This window comes from Malurus melanocephalus, unplaced genomic scaffold (genome assembly GCF_030028575.1).
Source record: "Malurus melanocephalus ecotype Western Australia unplaced genomic scaffold, MMel_1.1 scaffold_144, whole genome shotgun sequence".
NCBI lineage: Eukaryota > Metazoa > Chordata > Aves > Passeriformes > Maluridae > Malurus > Malurus melanocephalus.
In genome coordinates, this window is record NW_026623376.1 from 297,404 (window position 1) to 303,803 (window position 6,400).

Sequence of the window (6,400 nt, forward strand, 5' to 3'; positions counted from 1 at the left end):
CATCCCGCCGCCCCGACCCGACCCACCCGGCGCGGAGCGGGCGGCCTCCCCGGGGCGGGTGTCCGTGAGGCGCCGGCTGGGCCGCGGCCGCCGCTGCTGCTGCAGCCAAACTTTGCCGGGGGGAGCGGCGGGACGGGACGGGAGCGGCGGCGGCAGCGGGGCCGGCGGGGCCAGCGCCGGGACCCGGATGTGCGCGAGGGGCGGGGCCGCGCGCGCGCCGCGGCGGCGGCGGGAGGAAGCGGGAAAAGGGCCGGGCCGGGCCCCGAGTGCCGTGTGGGAAGGGAAGGGAAGGGGCCCTGCGGGGAACCGGCCAGCGCGCTGGGAGGCAGCGAAACCAATACAAATTATAAAGAAAGAGAGAAATGTGAGGGGGTCGGCGTGCAGAAAGTAACGCACCACGTAACTGAGGATTAAAAAAAGCCCCTGAAGGTCCCGATGCGATGGCGGGCGCTGCTGGGGCCGAGGGCCGGCGCTCTCCCCCGGTACCGTGTGCTGCTGCCGTACCAGCGGCTCGCACCGGCCCTGGGCACGGGGGTTGTTTTCACAGAATCATAGAATCAATTGGGTTGGGAAAGATCAGAGAGCAGCAAGGCCAGCCCATGACCGAAAGCCACGGTGTCAGCCCGGCCATGGCACCGAGTGACACCTCCAGCCTTTCCTTAAACACCTCCAGGGACAGTGACTCCACCACCTACCTGGACAGCCCTCCCCAGTGTCTGAGCACCGTTTCTGCAAAAGAATTCCTCCCGATGGCCAACCTGAACTTGCCTGATGCAGCTGAAGACCACATCTTCTTGTCCTGCCACCTATTCCCGGGGAGCAGAGCCCAGGTCCCACTTGGCTACAACATCCACAGGGAATTGCAGAAAGCGGCACAGCTCCCACTGAGCCTCCTTATATCCTGTGGGACTGGGTGTTATCCAGTGATTTGGGGCAGCTGAGGTGTTATCACAGTGATTTGGTGCAGCTGAGGTGTTATCACAGTGATTTGGTGCAGCTGAGGTGTTATCCACAGTGATTTGGTGCAGCTGATGAGGTCATTCAGAGGGCTGCATCTCTAAGTTACTAAAACACACAGTAAAGCTTCAAGAAAACGTGTCAGCAGTGTTGGGAATGGCTCTAGAAAGGATTGCAGAGATGAGGATTTTCCAGCTGTGTATAATGCCACTGTGGGACAAACTCMTACTGGAAGTGAGCACTGTTTCCTCAAAGCTACTTCTGAACTGCACAGAAGAATGTTTCAGAGAGGTACTGGGTCAAAAGTGCCACAGCAATGCCTGACTGTGGTTAAGCACACTGCAGGCACAAGGGTTTCTTGTCATTTTTGAGTGAATTATTAGATATGAGGGTATATTAAAGAAGAAGTGGATTCCACGCCATGACTTTTACCAGACTGGTAAAACATCTACCAAAAAGAAAAAAAAAATCAAGAAAAAAGAATGTAAAGTTGATAGAAATAGGGCAAAATATCGAATGAGCCAATCTGAAATTTCAATTTTAAGTATATTTGAGCTTTAAAGAAATTTTCTTCTGGTTCAAAACTACGTGGCTCTTGGTTATTTTGRATGTAAACAGAAGTTCTTAAGAAGTCAATTAATAGCCCAACAGGATATCTCTACTAAAGTTCAYGGTAGCAGTGGAGGAGCAAGGCTTTGGTGTAATTTAGTCCCAGAACAGAGCTAACCTTTGGGGACTCCTCTGTATCTCTGCACATCTCATTGTTTTGCTTTGGCCAGGCAGTCCAAAATATGGGACAAAAAAAAACCCCAAAACCTACAAGTTCTGGCCTTTTTCCAAATCTTTTGTGTAACTTAATTAATAAACCAAGTAACAAACAACAAATTGGCAGCAGGCATTATAGGTGTTGTTCATGTGCCAACCATCATGTCTCTAGAAAACAAAATGTTCTCCTCTACAGAGAAGTTACAAAACAGTTGTATACTGCTGGGTGAATCTACAACCCAGAGCTCCGATGCACTTCCTGCTGCAGAGGTTTCAGCATTCCAGTGATGAGGAAAGCTGAAGGTGTTCATGCAAGAATATGGGAAGACAAGGAAAACTGAAGGATTTCCAAAACTAAGTTTTCCTAGACAGTGAAACTATAGGCAATTGACACTTGTCTGCCTGCAGAACACCGTCCTCAGAAATCAGTGGTTCTTAAGCAAAATGCAGAGACTGTTCTGGAGTGTGGTAGCAAGGAATATGATATTCCATCGGAAAAATAGGGTTTTTTTCATGCCATTTTGTTGTAGACTAATGTTCAATGGCATACCCCACATGTCTGAAGTCAAATTATCTCCTTGTAGTCAGTGAGATGATAGACTATAAAGTAAGTGACACTGGCTATCTGATGATTCACGTCTGTGTGCTCTTAAGGCCACAGAAAAATTAACACCACTTTCACTGATGCCCATTCACGTATGGTCTCCATCATTTGGATCTCTAGTGCCACATTCCAGTGGGTTCACCCTAATAACATATCAAGTTCAATGAAAGGAAACAAACAGACTCAAAGCACTCTGAACACATTTTGCAGAACTCATGTGATTTCACAAATTCCTGAATTTCACAACTCATGGAACCATYGATCCTATTTTATCATTGTCAAACCCAGATTTTCCAGCACACAAACATGCAGTTGTGTTAATCCAAGCCAAAAGGACTAGCTAACCTTCCCCTTGCCTGAATGTTTTAATTATTAAATTATGTTAGATTCTGCAAAGACAACTGCACACTTATACACTGCCTTGTAAAGTCAACTGAAGTACAGTACCTGATACTCCTTTGTGCACAGGCTAATGGCAATGAGGGTGGAAAAACACCTTCCCATAAAGCTGAGTTACTGTAGATGTGTATGTCAGGGCAAGCAATAACCTCACAGTCTGATCAAAGTGCAAAACAACCAACAGAAGACTTMAAGCTATCAGGCCTTGCACGTTTGAGAAGCATGAAATTCAAGAACTATCCTAAATTCCCTTATTTTCATTTTACTCTCCAGATTYTGAATACAATTCCTATATTTCTTAATGCAATTTTTATTTGGTTAGAAGTGAATAGTATGAAAATCAAATAGATTGTCTGAATTATAAGGAAATAGTCTTGAAAAAAAGTTCCTTTATTATGAAACTTTGGCCTTCCTGTAACTTCTAAAATGACTATATTGTTCAATTTAATTCCCTATCAACTTTCTAAATTGCTGGAGTGAGAGGAGGGAATGCTGTTTAAGAAAGAAAAATAAATATATATAAACAGTTGCCATGTCTCTACCCACATTAAGCATTTGCAAAGACACTTTATGTTAAAAAAATCTGCAGTGTKAAAKSTGGCTTGGATATTTAAACCAAATCWAGCTTAAAAACAGAATTGGGGGAAATGGATAGGACAGCTCAAGAAAGTTCTACTCACAGCTGTCAGCTGAGAAGAAATGGGGGAAGGGGGAAATGCTGAGAAAGGAATTTATTTTTTTTTTGGCAGTGAAGAGAGGAACATGCCATCCCTATTTGAAAAGTTTCAGGGTGGGAAAGGCTAAGGAGGGGCTAACATACTATACATACCTTAACATGTATTTTTGAGGCAGAAAAACAGTGTTGTATTTGAGCAGAGTTCAGCAAGTGGAGAGGGAGATGACATTTGCTCTGGCCATTTGGTTCTCTTAAATAGGCCCACAATTTACAGCAGGCAGGAGGTGGTAAGAGACTGCCTCACAAGAAGACAATACAAATGTTGTGTACCTAGCATCACATATGTAAGAAAATGGAAATAACATTTAGTGTCTGCAGGAAAGGTATTAAAAAGGTTTATGTACAAGGCCCTCAGAGGTGTAGGCTCCTGTGAAGTTACATTCACTGGCTCACAGCATTTGAATTCCCAGAGCTAATTCTCAAATTAAGTACCCTGTCATTGTAGAAGCCACACTTCTGGTTACCTTATGTGACAACTCACACAGTGAAGGGAGAGAAGAATTAGTCTTGTTTCCTGAAGCTACAGGTAGAAGACATTAACATGAAATTGTAGACTAGGGGAGAGAGGAAAGGTAAGCCAAAGGTATTCTTCCCAGCAAGTTTAGAGCTGCAAACTTTTCTTCCTAGACGAAGAATAAATGGATGAAACATGTAGCTGAATAATGGTACCTCTGTGGAGATGTTAGAAACAAAGACATAACTGTGTAAAAGCTTTGTAAGCTCCACTCCACAGAGTAAAATTGYGAACGTACTGGGGATGGGATATCCAGCTGGACAGATCTGAGAGTCACTAAAGATGCAAAACTGAACACACAATGCAAGAAAAAATTGATGAAAAGCATATTAAAAAGATAAAATCCTAAGAAAGGAAAAAGGACTCTGCAGGGACAGTAAGATGTGTATGAAGTAATGGATAAAAGAAGCATTTGCCTGAGAACTGTCACAAAGTCCACATCAGAGTGGGAAGCACCATCCATTGACTCCTGTGGATAGAGTCTGGTCAGGRCAGAGTACTCCTAAATCAGATCTTCTCCTTGGAATGGGGTGAAAACCTTCCCAGAGGAATGGAAAAAATGTCCCAGCTTATTAACACAAAGTATTATAGTGCTCAGAGAGGAAATTATACAGAAGATAATTTTAAACAGCTCGATTCCTCTGAATATTCCTCTGAATATTCCTCTGGTGTTGTGTTTTTTCTAGGCCATCCCCAGCTTGCCCTGGCTATCACATCAGCAGTACAGAAACATGCAGTGCTGTCATTCTTCTAAATCAGTGATTTTCAACTATTTCCAGAACTTGACCTTCCATTATAACACTTTCTAGAATCTGACACCCACTACTAAGCTCAGAAAAAAGTTGGCCCTTGCTCCCTAAAAGGGTTGTTGTCTTCAACAACCAGACTAATTTCTCTGTTCCTGTGGACAGCAGAGAAGTTGGACCATGGAATGGGGATGGAACATGTAGCACAGAAAGAGGATGAACCTAACACCACAGTGAACTCCTTGCACATACCTTAACCACAGCTTATGGTCACTAGAAGCATTTTCCTCTGATGAAAACTCGGCTTCAAATGAGCCATGAACAAAATTGTATCTTACTTTCTTAAAGATTTACTCCCTTCCCTCCATTGTTTCATACCCCATACCATTARGCAAACATGGAGATTTCTGTGTAAACTCTTCAACATTATCTCCWGCCCAGTCCCAGTTTTTCCTAGGGTTTTTCAGTGCCCGGACCAAGCACTGCCTTCCAAGCATGGTCCCTCTTGGTGGTCCCTGGCATATGGGTGGGACATATCCTCACTTCAGGTCAGTGTGGAGATCTGACATGCAGCCTGACACTCAATATAATCATCTGACACAGTCAGGAGCTGRAAATACATTTCTTGCAGCAGTAGTAGGGACCAACATCCACAATAACTGAGCACTGAAAACTTGCATTTGTGGCTCCATGGCTAAAACCACAGGAAAACTATTTTTAGCACAACGGAGCTCTAAATAGTGGAAGCACTGAAAATTTAGCTCACATCATGGGCCAAATTCTCCTGGTTACACCCACTCTATGGAGAAGTTTGAGTGTAGTAAACAGAGACACTCTGAAACAGAAATTAAWTTTTTTAAAAACTTAAGTTTTGCTTATGAGTAAAGGAAGTATTTTACACTTGAAATGAAGAAGGGTATGCATCCTCCAGCATTTCCTTTGGAAATAAATGAAAGGAGAAAGGAAAGGTTTGAACAAAAGCTCTCTATTRCAATAACTGTACCTGTTATGATAAAGGTAATTCTTCCCACTGTTGATGTGTGAGCCATACCCAGAGCTGACATCTCTCCATTCATTAYGCAGCCACTTTTGGCTTAGACTAGTGAAAAGAACACTGAGTTTATCTATATCTTGAGAGAAGGCRACACAGATGAGTGTAACCTATGGGTAACAAATCAGGTTCTAATAGCTAGACCTGCACTTAATTACTCACAGGCCAACTTTCTAACAGCCATTTTATCACCTCAGGATTTCCCAACACAAAACAATTAGTGAWGGCAGTGCAGAGCACTCAGGCTTTCTCAGGTATGAACTGACAGGACCTGACTTTCTCCTTCTGGGTGTAATTCCAGCGGAGTCACCAAGTTGCAGGGTGCTGGGCCTTTATAACTTGCATTTAAATTTTGTGGCACACTTAGGGACACAATTTTTTTTTTCCAGCCTCATGACAAAATAGTTGGGTTTAATAATATCCTCTACCATATCAAGATCTGCATACACAACCATAATAATGTCTATTGTAAATTAAAGTGCTTTTGGGCATAGTGTAGTACACGTTTTGGACAGTGTGTTGCAAGCTATTTGCTCTCTCTTACCAAAGCTTCCACAGCTTTTTTTTTGTTGTTTTGTTGTTTTGTGTTTTGTTTTTTCGGTTTTTTCGGGTTTTTTTTGTTGTTGTT

General features: G+C 43.4%; 1 protein-coding gene across 3 annotated transcripts in view; it reads right to left on the minus strand.

The window, feature by feature from the left end:
* The window catches only part of SMAD5 (SMAD family member 5), a 25,529-nt gene that overhangs the window by 17,736 nt on the left and 1,393 nt on the right, over positions 1-6,400 (minus strand). For 2 of the 3 annotated variants that reach the window (XM_057371295.1, XM_057371298.1), the window contains exon 1: positions 27-184. The exons of the other annotated variant lie outside the window; for it this stretch is intronic. The gene's annotated coding sequence lies outside the window, so the exon portion shown is untranslated. Of the gene's footprint in view, positions 1-26; positions 185-6,400 lie in introns of those variants that run through there. 3 annotated transcript variants of the gene reach the window in all.